This window comes from Urocitellus parryii, chromosome 9 (assembly GCF_045843805.1).
Source record: "Urocitellus parryii isolate mUroPar1 chromosome 9, mUroPar1.hap1, whole genome shotgun sequence".
NCBI classification, from domain to species: domain Eukaryota; kingdom Metazoa; phylum Chordata; class Mammalia; order Rodentia; family Sciuridae; genus Urocitellus; species Urocitellus parryii.
Genome location: NC_135539.1, coordinates 44,634,628 through 44,649,891, shown reverse-complemented (window position 1 = coordinate 44,649,891; position 15,264 = coordinate 44,634,628). Strand labels below are relative to the sequence as shown.

Sequence of the window (15,264 nt, the reverse complement as noted above, 5' to 3'; positions counted from 1 at the left end):
CCAGCCTCAGTAATGGCGAGGCACTAAGCAACTCAGTGACACCCTGTCTCTAAATAAAACACAAAATAGGGCTCGGGATGTGGCTCAGTGGCCGAGAGCCTCTGAATTCAATCCCCACTACCAAACAAACAACCATTTTATTTCTCATAATTTTGTAAGTCAAGACTTTAACCAAGGTTCTGCTCCAGTGTCACCTAGGCTCACCTATACAGCAAACGCCTGATTTAGACTACAAGGTCTGAGATGGCTTTGTATGTCCGGAACTAAGGTGCTGACTGTTGGCTTTATGTAGTCTCCCTTTCCATGTGGTCTTTCAAATGTCAGGGGCTTTCTTCAAATGGACTCTCCCTCTAGCAAGATAGCCTGGGCTTCTTTACAGTGTGGCACAGGGTACCAAAGAGAAAAAAAAACGAGTTTGTGCCTTTAAAGGATACAGTCAGTCCTTCCTCAAGTCTCAATCTTGGGTAGGATCTTGGTCCATGCATTTTGAGGGAATTTATAGTTGGATGACATTTTAATCTACATTACTATGTGAAATGTCTTTGTTTTTATGATTTCATTTTTGCTACATTGTTTCTTTTCCATACAATTAACTACAATATAGGATAATCTATTAACGATAATGTCTCTTCAATTGGTTGTGTGAAGCTTGCTCTATAATAATTTATATAGAAAGGACTCATGGGAATAATATTCTCTAAATGACAATTTCCTGATTTAAAAACATATAATTTGTAGCCAGTACAATAGTACATGCCTATAATCCTAGCTACTCAGGAGGTTGAGAAGTAGGAGAATGGTAAGTTTGAGGAGAGCCTGGGCAACTTGGTGAGACTCTTGTCTCAAGGAAAACAAAAACAAAACAAACATTAAATGACTGCAGATGTAGCTCAGTGGTAGAGCACTCCTCAGTTCAATCCTCAGTGCTGGGGGGAAAAAAGGTCATTCATCACCATACTAAGATACTCCTTAGAGAAAAGTAATTTCAAGAACATTGTTCTCCTCCCTTGGGATATGTTTGTTTTTTTTCTAGATTGGAATCTAGAAAGCCTTTTGTGTGCTTTGTGCTCTCATTATGGTTATGTGGCTTTTTAAATCTTGTTCATGCCATTGGATATAATATCAGATTTTTTTTTCTGGTGGTGCTGGGGATTGAACCCAGAGCCTTGTGCGTGTGAGGCAAGTACTCTTCCAACTAAGCTATATCCCCAGCCCCAGTGGATTTGTTTTTTTGGAGGGGAATCTCTTCTCAACACATTTTGTGCCAGATTGTACTTGAGAAAGGGAAGTGATATGTACAGCATGGAACGATATTACTTTCTGATTTTCCCACTTTTTTTATCTTTTTAAAAAATTTATTTATTTTTAATCCTAACTTGTTATATATGACCGGATAATGCATTATAATTCATATTACACATATGGTACACAATTTTTCATATCTCTGCTTGTACACATAGTCACATCAGTTGTGTCTTTTTTTAAGAGAGAGAGAGAGAGAGAGAGAGAGGGAGGGAGGGGAGAGGAGAGGAGAGAGGAGAGAGATTTTTAAATATTTATTTTTTAGTACTGGGAATTGAACTCAGAGGCATGAACCACTGAGCCACCTCAGCCCTATTTTGTATTTAATAGAGACAGGTTCTCACTGAGTGCCTCGCTTTTGCTGAGGCTGGCTTTGAACTCATGATCCTCAGCTTCTGGAGTCACCAGGATTACAGGTGTGCACCACTGTGCCAGGCTAGAAAGAACTCTTGAATTAAGAAGCTCAGTAAGGGTGAAAGATCTATATAATGAAAATTACAGAACCTTAAAGAAAGAAATCAAAAAAAGACCTTAGAAGATAGAAAGATTTACCTTGCTCTTGGATAGGCAGAATTAATATTATCAAAATGACCACACTTCCAAAAGCGCTATACAGATTTAATGCAATTCCAATCAAAATCCCAATGACATTCCTCATAGAAATAGAAAAACAATCATGAAATTCATCTGGAAAAATAAGAGACCCAGAATAGCTAAAGCAATCCTTATCAGGAAGAGTGAAGCAGGTGGCATCACTATACCAGACCTTAAACTATACTACAGAGCAACAGTAACAAAAACAGCATGGTATTGGCACCAAAACAGACTGGTAGACCAATGGTACAGAACAGAGAGAGGATACAGAGACTAACCCACAAAACTACAATTATCTTATGTTAGACAAAGGTACCAAAAACATGCACTAGAGAAAAGATAGCATCTTCAACAAATGGTGCTGGGAGAACTGGAAATCCATATGCAACAAAATGAAATTAAATCCCTATCTCTCACCATGCACAAAACTCAACTCAAAATGGATCAAGGACCTGGGAATAAAACCAGAGACTCTGCGTTTAATAGAAGAAAAAGTAGACCCTAATCTCCATCATGTGGGATTAGGCTCCAACTTCCTTAATAAGACTCTTTTGGTGCCAGAATTAAAATCAAGAATCAATAAATGGGATGGACTCAAACTAAAAAGTTTCTTTCTTCTCTGCAAAAGAAGCAAATCTGTGAGGTGAATAGCAAGCCTACATCTTGGGAGCAAATCTTTACCCCTCACACATCAGATATAGCACTAATCTCTAGGTATATAAAGAACCTCAAAAGCTAAACACCAAAAAAAAAAAAAAAAAAAAAACAAATAACCCAATCAATAAATAGGCCAAGGACCTGAACAGACACTTCTCAGAAAATAATATACAATCAGTCAACAAATACATGAAAAAATGTTCATCATTACTAGCAATTAGAGAAATGCAAATCAAAACCACTCTAAGATTTCATCTCACTCATCAGAATGGCAGCTATTATGGATACAAACCACAATAAGTGTTGGCGAGGATGTGGGAGAAAAAGGCACACTCATACACTGCTGATAGGACTGCAAATTGGTGCAGCCAATATGGAAAGCAGTATGGAGATTACTTGGAAAATTGGGAGTGGAACCACCATCTGACCCAGCTGTCCCTCTCCTCAATCTATACCCAAAGGACTTAAAAACAGCATACTACAGGACACAGCTGCATCAATGTTTACAGCAGCACAATTCACAATAGCTAAACTGTGGGACCAACCTAGATGCCCTTCAATAGATGAATGGATTAAAAACTGTGGTGTGTGTGTGTGTACACACACACATACAATGGAATATTATTCAGCAATAAAAGAAAATAAAATCATAGCATTTGTAGGTAAATGGATGGAATTAGAAAAGATAATGCTAAGTTAGCCAATCCCAAAAAACCAAATGCTGAATGTTTTCTTTGATATAAGGAGGCTGATTCATAGTGGGATAGAGAGTGGGAGATGGGAGGAACAACAAGCTCTAGATAGGGCAGAGGGGTTGGAGGGGAAGGGAGGAGGCATGAGGTTATTAATGATGGTGGAATGTGATAATTATTATCCAAAGTACAGGTATGAATACAGGAACTGGGTGTGAATATACTGTGTATACAATCAGAGATATGAAAAATTGTGCTCTATATGTATAATAAGAATTACAATGCATTCTGCTGTCATATATGAATAAAAAATTCTAAAAAAGGTCAGTAAAACCCTCTCACACCAGCCCAGATTGACTCCCTATTGCTGATACAGGAGAACAGTCATTTTAAAAATAATCATGAGGAAAAAACCAAAACAAAACAAAACCCCTTTCAAGTCTGAAATTCAAATATTTCAGAACAGAAAACGGACAAAAAGATAAATAGTGGGGCTAGGGCTGTAGTTCAGTGGCAGAGTGCTTGCTCAGCATGTGTGAGGCACTGGGCTCGATCCTTAGCCACCACATTAAAAAAATAAAATAAGGGCATGCTGTCTATCTACAACTAAATATATATATATATATATATATATATATATATATATATAGAGAGAGAGAGAGAGAGAGAGACACCAAATTTGGGATAAAAGAAAAAGGAAGACAAAATGATCTCCTACACCTCATGGGTCTTTTTTTTTAATATGTATTTTTTTAGTTGAAGTTGGACACAATGCCTTTATTTTTACTTCTGTTTTTATGTGGTGCTGAGGATTGAACCCAGGCCCTTGAACGTGTGAGGTGAGTGCTCTACCGCTGACCCACCACCCCAGCCCCCCACCTCATGGGTCTTAAAAGACCTAAAGCACATGACATAGTCAGCACTGTTGATGAACACAATAAATGTCCATAAATATCATTTGCAATTTAAAAAACATTCTACTATTGAGAAGAGGAATCACTGTGCAAAGCACCATCATAAAGATAGCAGGTTTACCAAATAAACTCCAGAGAAGAAGTCTGCGTCAAGAGAGAAAAGGTTCAAATTTAATCCTTGAGACTGACAGGACCATAAACATTAATATCATCACTTGGATTCAAAGTCCAGCTTCAAGGGAACAAGGATTACTCTGGCAGTTCTTGGACCAGGAAGCCTTAAGAATGTCAACAGATGACTATAGGGCTGGGTAGGAAAGAGAGGTGCCGGAGCAGGACACAGGACTACCCGTGGGGACGCATCTCACTCACACCCTAGCTTGAGGTGATGGAGTCACTGGCTCACCTAACCCCAACTCACTTCCTTCCTCCCGCTCTCTGATCCCTCCTCCAGCTGCAGGCAGGGCATCAGAGGCCCACTGGCTGTTCTCTGTCTCTCCCAGGATGGACTCCAGGTCTACGTCCTCCAGGATGCTCCCCTCAGAAGACAGCAGTTTATCCAAGCCAAATTTCAGTATGTCACTCAACTTGAATGAAGAAAATGAGAGATCCAATTAGTTCTCATGAAAACACAGATGAGGATGTGTGACTTGCTAAGTGTCTAAATGACACCAGGTAATTCTTTCCCTGATGGACTTTCTTCTCTTCCATCACAAATGACACCTGCCAGGCTGTTTTGGAGTTGGATGAGGAATAAGCAGAGAGGTGATAAATGATGATCAGAGATGTTGACTTTGACAATTATTTACAATACCAAAAAAATTTTTTGGCCTCCAATTTTTTTGAGGAGTGGGGGCAGATAAAATGATTCCCAGCATCTTCTATAGCACTTCTCACCAGCAATTTTTGCAGGCACTTCCAGCAGTCCCCAGAGAAGTCAGAGACCCTGTTGGCTACCTTCTTACCTCTCCCACTGCCAAACTCTTATAAAGAAAAGGTGCCACTGAATACCTCATCTCACCATGAGCTGCCACCTGTCCTTGCCAAGCCGCTTTGCTACTACAGTGCTTTATGGGACCCACTTTGGCAAAACCATAACCACCCTGATCACCAGACCCAAAAGCCCTTTCTCAATTTCAATCTCCCTGGATAGTCCTGCGGCACTCCCCATCCTGCCCTCTTGCTCCCCCTAGGGGATATACTCAGCCTACTTCCTACGGCTACAGGAACCAGAATCTTAGTGTTACCTGGCTTTCATTTGCTACTTGCAACTCTCCACCTCCCTAAGTACTATCTCTTAGGAATTCTGAACCAATTGGGATCCACATCATGGGACTTCATTTTCATTTTGCCCTTTTAGATTTGGTTAGTTATCTCTATATTGCCTATTCTGTAACTTGGAAACTTTAGCTTGAAAATATCCAAGATGAAAACTATGACAAAAACTAAGCAAAACCATACCTGTTATATTTATATTTAACCTTGGTGTACATATATATATATGTATGTGTATATATATATAACCAAGCCAAATGGCTTTGGCATTTAGTACCCAAAACAGAAGAAAGCCAAGTATTTATGATGAGGCTCAGTCCATACTGGGACCCTTCACTCGTCCACTCCTTGGACTATGTCTCCTGGCTTCCCTCGCTACTGCTCACTCACAACGTGTCTTTAAGGAACTACCCATTTTTTAAATGAAAACCACTTTATTATAGTAACTAAGAGCATGTAGTTGGAAGTTAAAGAGTGCTCGGATTAGAGTCATGAATCTGATGTTTGGAAAATTTCTTAAGATGGAGGTAAAGACAACGTCTATCTCATTTTTTTGTTATTCTTCTTCTGAAACAACTGGAAAAAGTGCACGTCACACAATGCTTAGCACACAGTAAGCATTCAATAAGTGTTCACCGCATCTTTATCTGTTCTCTGTTTCTGTTGTGTTCTCCTTCTAAGACAAGGAACCTGCTCTCCTTTTTCAGGACTTCACTGCTCTATACTGCTTAGATTTATCAAACCAGAACCACGTCTTTTACTATTAGATTCTTTTAATAACTTAAAAAAATGTCCTGCTGTATTTTGAGACAAGGCAGTGAGTTATCACCCTTGTTCCTGGCAACCATAAATAACTCACAGTCTGGTGGGGAGGAAAGAATCAAGACAGAACCAGAGTGTGATTTCTTGCCATGGCTTGTGCAGGAAGTCCCACCGAGGTCCTCTCCACCAGCCCATAGTTTGTACTGGCCCCAGGATCTGGTCCCATGGCAGAGTTTGTGCCTGTGCATTTCACAATGATGTGCTAGCAGCCAATGTCATAGAGAAACCCCTGACTGAATGCCTGGAGCTCCCTCCACTGGGGAAGCATCGAGCATCTGAGAATTTGTCTCCTCTAACTCCTGACACCTGTGCCTTCACAACAGCCCATGATGAGCTCCTCTCCCAAGGTCCTGTGAAGAAGTGTATTTAGACACCTACAGTGTACATGCACCTCTCAAGCTTTCACCTTCCATTTGAAATTGCCTCTTCAATAGTGTGAAAATAAAATGCACAGCCTGCCCAGCCACCATGACAGATGAGCATGCAGAAGACTCAAAACACAAAAGGCCAAAGACTCCAGTTACTCTCTAAGATATACAAACATCAAGCAAACAAACAAAACCTAGAGTTCTTCTTTCAGGTTCTAGTACCCCCAAATCTGTGAACCTTTCCTGCAGGTCAGTGACTCCCTAACAAAAACAGCACCTTCCCTGTCTGCAATGCTGATGTGTAAAGATACAGATGTGAGAAAACTGCCATTTTTAAACTCATGCTTGGGCTAGTTGTAAATTTGATGATTCTGCTTGTAATACTGTGTAATTTTTTCCCTTTCACATACCTCTTGAATTTTTTGTTTGATAAGCTGATCCTTTTAAAGCCTGGTTTTTCTTGCAAACTTTTCTAATTCCTTTCTTTTCTGAGTCTCCTTCTAACAATAATGTATATTGATTTTTACTACAAACTCTGTTGACTAAAGCCTACATTATCTTCATCCTTCTAATTTCTATCCCTATCTTCCTACTTTCTACTCTCATCTTTCAGGCTTAAAGCCATCTTTGAACTTGCTCTCTCTCACTGCCTGCCTCAAAACAAGAACCAACTCCTGTCATTTCTCTGCAGTTTCCTACAGCAGATCTTCCCACAGCTACTACCTTTTCTCAGACATTTATTACTCTCTTCATGCCTGAATCATACTAGATACTAGGGGTTGATCTCTCTGCATCTAATCCCTCAAAACGACCTGGGGTATATTATAATATAGGTTCAATTTTATCTCAAAGGCTGCTGCTAAGGAATAACTCCAAACCTCTTACCAAAAGAGAGCTCTCTAGGATATTCTAAGCCAGCATTTGACTCCCATCTAATTTTTCCTTCTTCAACAAATTAACTCTAGTGCTTTCATCCCTATATCCTATGGCATAATTTTGAATTCCTAATCTTGTTCACTCATCTCTGAGTATGGAATGAGTACTGTAAGTCACTACTCAAAGGGTCTGGGATTAAGGAGGAGGTATGAAACTAATCATCACTGATTTAAAGAAAAAAAAAGAACTTAAACAAATTCTCTCTGAGGTAACTCGTGGCACACTCATCTTTAGAAGCCATGAAGAGATTAGATCCATGATGTTCAGTTACATGCTCAAAGTCATACATCCAATAAGGGATAAGATGTGAATTTCAATCCAAGTTAGATGGTTCAAAGCTCATTTTCTTTATTCTATTTTCTCTGCCTTTAAATGCCACCCTCATTTTTAGCTTGTATGGCACCTTGCATGTAGTTAGGTACTGAGAGGGTAAGAATTAGGCCAATGAAAAAATGGGTAATTTGCAACAATGGGTGGTTAATGCTGGTCCTTTTTATTTGCATTCTCATCCACAGAGAGTACTAGTTATAAATCATGAGACTCTAAAAAGAATACATTTTACCTGGAGGTCAGGATCAGCCAAAGGTTTCTGGGCTCCCAGAGTAAAATGGTCTCTTTCTATGATTGTGTTGGTGAGCTGCAGTTTGGAGGCTGCTTTCCTATAAACTATTTCTTCCACAGTGTCTCGGCCAATCAGCCGGATCACTTTCCCAGCCCTGTACTGGAGTCAAATGAGAGCAGTGTTAGGAGTCTGCAAAGCTGGGGAAAAAAGCATGCCAGGAAAATACACCCAAAAGGAAGCAGAACCAAATGCCACATTGAGGGAAAAAGGAAAAAGACACTGCTCATTGGGACCTGAGCATTTGTTAGAGAAATCTGGCCTCAAATTCTTCCTGAACTTTTCCCCAAAAGAGGAAGAGGAAGGAAGACGAAGTGACCACTATTGGGCCTTCATCTGTAGCCAGGATAACCCCTGGCAGGCATGTTACCTCAAGTCAAAGGGTAGCTGAACACAACTTTGTTTCCTCTTTGTGGTACTGGGAACCCAACCCAGGGGAGCTTTACCATGAAGTTATAATCCTAGCCTTAAAAAAAAAAAAAAAAAAGTTTTGAGACAGGGTTTAGGTAAGTTGCAAGGTTGGCTTTAAACTTGATCTTCCTGCTTGTCTCCCATGCTGATAATGATTACAGGCATGTGCACCCACTGGCTTTAACTTCATTTTTAAACTGAATTAGGATCTAACGTGAGAAACATGAACTAAATAAATTCTAAGTTTCTTCTAATCATTTTGGAATTTAACTGTTCTTTTCAACAAAGTGAGTCTGAACTGATCATGTGACCACTGATCCCCCAACATGACTCTACAAGCCAGTAGCACAACGGGGTTCAAACCCAGTGGTCTCTAACTCCAACGTGGCACTGTTGTCAGGACTACACGGTCCACCTTCCTCCCCAATCCACAGCTGCAAGCCAACAGAGCAGAAAGGTGCCAATGTCTAACTCACTCACTTGTTCTGGCCAATTTGGTGAGCTCTGGCAGCTGCCCGCAAGTCATTTTGAGGATTAAAATCACTGTAAAAAAAAATAACAGTATCTGCTGCTTTTAAGTTCATGCCAACTCCACCTGAAAACCATAAAAAAAAGGAACATGATGAGCAACACACAAATAGGGAACTAGAAAATACACAAGGCAGGACTAGGTCCTAGTGAAAATCAGAAATCAGTCCAACTGACTGGTTTCATCCTTCAAACTGACATTTCTGCCCCAGACTTCAGGTTTGACCACCCTACAGTGGTCAAAAGTGCTACCTCACCTTCCATTGCATGAACTGGGAAAATTTAATTATCAAATATAACAGAATGAGAGGTAAGCAGAAGAAAAGGATGCTTAAGTTAATTGCGTGAAGACATTTAATATTTGTTTGAAAACCTTGATTGGATTTTGCTTCAAACAGTCTGTAAATAAGGACACAAGTTCTTTCAGAAAACAGCTCCAAAAATAAGAGGTCTGGGGGCTGCAGTTGTAGCTCAGTGATAGAACACAAGTGATAGAACACGTGAGGCACTGGGTTCCTTCCTCATCACCACATAAAAATAAATAAAATAAAGGTATCATCTGTTATGGTTTAGATGTGGTGTCCTCCAAAAGCTCACATGTGAGACAATGCAAGAAGGTTTGGAGGAGAAATGACTGGGATATGGCTTTAACCTAATCAGTGAATGAATCCCTAATGGGATTAACTGAGTGGTAACTGGGGCAGGTGGGTGTGGCTGGAGGAACGGGTTCATCAGGCACATGGCTAAGGGGTATATATTTTGTATCTGGACAGTGGAGTCTCTCTCTCTCTGCTTTCTGATCATGATGTGAGCTGCTACCCTCAGTCACACACTCCTGCCATGATGCTGCCTCCCCTGGAGCTCCAAGGAATGGAGTCGGCCTTCTATGGACTAAGACCTCTGAAACCATGAGCCCTCCAATAAACATTCCTCCTCCACAGTTGGTTCTGGTCACAGAGGTGAAAAAGCTGACTAAAACAGTGCCCATCTACAACTAAAAATGTATCTTAAAACAATGAGAGGTCTGCAGTGGGCAGTAAGAAACACACATGACCATACTTGCAGCTTCAACAAGGTAGGAAGACCTGACGCTAGCTATGATTAGAGCCTCTGAGTGGAGAAAACCTGAGAGTGTCTTCCTGTACTGGTTTCCACACTGATCAAAGAAGATGTCATAAAATCAGTTCAAGACAAGAACACTCAATGCAACAACTCTCTGCTCTTTCTCCAATGGTGCAGGAAAAGGCCAAAAGAGCACTTTGGGTTCAGGAATTTAGAGTACTAAGAAGCAAACTACAGGCTTCTCTTTGATAAATGTGGAAACTGTACAGAACACACTCTAGCCACGGTTGTTGGAGCTCATTGCTAAAACAGGCCTAAAAGGGCTTGTTCCAAGAACTGAATGAAGGGTTCCTTTCCACAAGGACTACTAACTCCCGGCTGGATGTAAGACAAGCCAGGCAGGAACATTCTCATTGAAGTCTTCCCATAAAATCAAAGTTGGAATAAAGAAATACTAATGACTGAATACGGAGAAAGGCTAAGTAATACCCAATAATAAGAGCTACACTTCTACTTTACTACTGCCAAGCACTGCTCATGGCACTTTACATGTGTTGACTCTTTTAACCCTCACAACAACCCTGTGTCCTTGCTAGCACTATCCTCATTTTGCAGATGCTGAAATGGAAACAGCTAGATTAAGGGATTTATTTGAAGTTGCACCACTAGAAGATAAAACAGTGAGGATTCCATCCCATATTCCAGAATCTGAGGTCATTACTCCTGGGACAGAGACAGGGTCTCACAGTGTTTGCAAGGCCGGCCTTGAACTCCTGAGCTCAAGCCATCCTCCTGCCTCAGCCTCCTGAGTAGCTGGGACTGTAGGCATGCACTACTGTGCCAGGCTCCACAACGTTTTTATCCACTGTATGCTAATTATCGAGGCAGTCATCTCATTTGAAAATGTGTTTGTGTTCCATAAGAATTATCTTTCTTGGGCTGGGGATGTGGCTCAAGCAGTAGCATGCTCGCCTGGCATGCGTGCGGCCCGGGTTCGATCCTCAGCACCACATACAAACAAAGATGTTGTGCTCGCCGAAAACTAAAAAATAAATAATTCTCTCTCTCTCCAAAAAAAAATAAATAAATAATAATAATGATAAAGTTGCTTTGTCATCACTAAAAAAAGTTAAAAAAAAAGAGAATTATCTTTCTCTTGAGTTAATAGTGGCTAGTGCAGCCCTTCTTCACCAAAGATGATATTTTAAGCTGCATTTAGTTGTTTGGGACATATTCCTAAACTATTGCTGCCATCTGCAGGCAATATGTGGTAACAACCTCGTGGAAAGCTGGAAGGAAACATTAAATGAAAATATGGCACAGCTATAGCTACAACATGATGGCACGTATGACAGTGTATGAAAAAGGCTAATGTCCAGGACTGCTTCAGCTCCTAGATAATCTACTCTGAGGCCTCCAAGGAGATTAACTAATTTTAGATGTTTCAAACATTATTTGCTCTCTAAATATGAAAAATAAAATCTTAAACACGGGGCTGGGGATGTGGCTTAAGCAGTAGCGCGCTTGCCTGGCATGGGGTTCGATCCTCAGCACCACATACAAACAACAATGTTGTGTCCGCCGATAACTAAAAAATAAATATTAAAAATAAATTCTCTCTCTTCCTCTAAAAAAAAAAAAAAAAAGAAATCTTAAACACATAAATGGAATTTCTCTCCCAACACTGACCATGCCTTTGACCAGATCCTTTGAGCTTCCCCAAAGACTAATCATGAGACAATGGGACTGAATGACAGGGTGTGGTATATGACCTGGTTAGAGACTGGACCAAAGGAATCTGATTGTATCTTATTATTGGCTTTAAGAGAGAGGTAAGACACACACTGGAGAAATGATCTCCTGATACTCAAGGGTCATACCTAACACTTCTTTTATGGACCCATATAGTACAAAGCACTTACTAAGTGCTTTCTACATAAGGGTGACCTTTCCTTCCATAAAGACATTAATCTCTTTATCATCAAGGACACAATTCCTGTTTGTATTCCTATATCTATTCCATCAGGATTACCATCAAAAAAATAAGATCATGAAACTCAGATTATGAATTCAAAATTAATTTAGGGCTTTTTGATTCAGAATGTAAGAAAAATTCCATTTCCCCAAACCGATTTCAAATTATTTAATACTATGTGAAAGCAACTGGCAAAACTATAAGTGTCAAGGGGCGCCACCCGCACAGCTGGAGTGCCCGGCTTAGCGCCCCACCTCGACCACCGCCCTGCTACCGAGAAGTGCCCTGCACCGAGCTCCACCCACCCCCTACCAGTGGAGGGGAAGCCCCGCCCGGGAAAACCTCCTTTGAGACCTGGCTTGCGAAAAGCTGGTGTGCACCAGGTTGCGCGTCTGGGCAGCCCTTCTCCTGCAGCCCACTCAGGCTGCACTGCCATAAGTCCTGCTCCAGCACCCGTGTCCTCATCGCCTCTGGTGGGCCCTTTGCCTGGAAGGCTACTAAGAAGCCTGGCACTGGGCCCTCCATCTGGCTGCAAGAGGCTCCGCCCCACGCTGTGCGTGCTCAGCCTTTCCTGTGAGCCGCAGAGGACCCTGGACTCAGGGCTGTAGGAGCGCCGCGCTAACTGAATTCTATATTTTAGTGATAATATGAAAATACTAATTGAAATCTATACTTCAATTAAATAATAATATGAGCCTTATAATTCTGTATTTGTACGTTTAAGCAAATGCATACTATTCTTATCATGTTTGGACTTCTGCATACCTTTCTGTTCTTCGTTTTGGGGTGGATTACTTTCTCTTAAGTCCTCTTCCATTCTTTCTTGTGCTAATTTTTTTGCTTCTTGTTTTTGGATCTTTCTTTTCAATTTTCTGTCTTCTTTCAGTCTTAGCTTCTCTAGGCTGATAAACATTTACAATTAGTGATAATTTACCTTTGTTAATTGCTCAATGAACTACTTTCTGTTGCCTACTATAGAAAACATTCTCCAAGCAATAGGCTGTGACTTTTAATTAAGAAAGCTATGTATAATTTGTATAGATGTTATTTCCATGTACATAATGTATATAAATTACTGTGTAGGGTAAATAAGAATAGTACATGTACTCTGCAAGCAAGATCCCATAATAAAATATTATTTTCACCCCAATAACAACATGGGAATTTGGTTGATTTGGTTACACTGATTCCTTTTCAACAAATAATTCTATACATCTTTTCTTTTGGTTTTTCTTGGTCACAAATTATAAGAAAAAAATCACTTTTTAGGATGAAAAACAAGAAGCAAGACCGAAAAGAAAAGAAAAAAAGGATTGGAATTATTTGATCTGAACAGAAAGATACAGAGGTGAATAATTTTGACAATACACTAAGTATTTCAAGGTAAGAAATAGTCATTGGTTCAAAATGTTTAAAGTGGAGAAAAATAAAAAAGCAAAAATGCTTTTGAAATTGAAAGCCAAAAGCTAACTATATAATTTTTGTTAAATGCCAAATCTGTTGATAAGTAATTTCATAACATGAAATGTTATAATTTTACTTACAAGTTCAACCACTAAATAGTGACTTTTTCAAATTTTCAGTATTTAATCATTCTAAAGCTAGTTCTGTTTTAAATATCCATAAAAATAATTTTTAAAATACTTATTTATATATGTTTACACAGCCAATTTTAAAAAATAGCACAATTTAGAAATCTGCATTTAACAGAGTTATATACTAAGAGACAATATAAAAACTACTGATTGATTGTTAAAAATCTTACCTAGAACATTTCTGTTTCAGAATAGGTCTTGGAGGAACTGCCCAGAAAGCAGGAAAAAAAAAAAAAGGAAAGAATTAAGAGAAATCGAACAATTAAGATAAAATAAGCCTTACGGCAAGCCTGAAAATCCTATGATTCATCTCTTTCTCAATGTAACTTGATCTAAAATCCTAACACTCCCATTCACCTATCTCTGTCACATGTATTTGTTAATGCTCTAGAGAATTAGAAGCCCCCAAGAGACTAACACCATGCTTTCAGTACTGGATTTTGTTGTCAATAACTTGTATATCTCCATCCCAATATGGTATAATGAGAGGAAAATCTAATAATCTCTGTGCTTTATTTTTCTGTAACAGCTTTGTTGATATAAATATAATAAAACTTACATAAGAGTACAGTTCAGTGGCTTTTAATATATCCAAAATGTTGTACAACCATCACCAATCTAAATTTAGATATTTTCATCGTCCAACAAGGAACTCAATACCATTAGCAGTTCCTCATCTTTTTCCCCTAATGCCCAGACCTAGACAATCTATTTTCTGTCTCTGTATACAGATTTGCCTACTCTGGATATTTCATATATACAGAATCATACAGCATGTGACCTTTGTGTCTGGCTTCTTTTATTTCGTACAGTGTTCGCAAGATTCATGCATGTTGTATCATATATCAGTACTTATTGTTTATCTATTCATCAGTGGATACTTGGGTTGTTCCCCCTTTGGGGCTATTATGAATTGTGCTGCTATAAACATTCATGTACAAGTTTTGGGGAGAACATGTTTTCCTTTTTTTGTACAAATCTAGTAGTGGAAATGCTGTGTCACATGGTAACCCTATGTTTAACTATTTGAGGAATTGCCAGTCTTGTTGTCCCAAAGCAGCTGCACCATTTTACATTACAACCAGCAAAGTATGAATGTTATAATATTTCCATCCCCTTGCCAACACTTAATATCTATGCATATCCTCAGAGTGTGAACCAGTATCTCACTGTGTTTTTATTTGCATTTCCTTAATGGTTAACAATATTGTACTAATGGGTTATCACTATTTTCTTTGCAGATATGTCTATTATATACTTGTAAATTCGATTATTTCTCTTTTTACTATTAAGTTGTAAAAGTTGGCCCCTGTACTTTTAAAAGCTTCATACAAAAGCAAGTTCTGGTATATGAGACAAAATTTATTAGTTTTTCTAGAATTGGTAAAGCATCCATATGGCTCCAGAAATGACACTAAATTCATAATTCAATTCATAAACTCAGGTACCATCTCAATAATGACATTAATATAATAAAACAGTAATACTGTACCTTCCTCTAAGTACAACCAGTA

The 15,264-nt window shown here is 39.3% G+C and overlaps 1 protein-coding gene across 5 annotated transcripts in view; it reads right to left on the bottom strand.

Annotated features, from left to right (window-relative positions):
* The window catches only part of LOC144256943 (transport and Golgi organization protein 1 homolog), an 88,195-nt gene that overhangs the window by 50,517 nt on the left and 22,414 nt on the right, over positions 1-15,264 (bottom strand). For all 5 annotated transcript variants that reach the window (XM_077802845.1, XM_077802840.1, XM_077802844.1 and 2 more), the window contains 5 exons: positions 13,921-13,957; positions 12,921-13,057; positions 9,071-9,185; positions 8,123-8,281; positions 4,581-4,746 (listed from right to left, as the gene is read on the bottom strand). The gene's annotated coding sequence lies outside the window, so the exon portion shown is untranslated. The remainder of the gene's footprint in view (positions 1-4,580; positions 4,747-8,122; positions 8,282-9,070; positions 9,186-12,920; positions 13,058-13,920; positions 13,958-15,264) is intronic.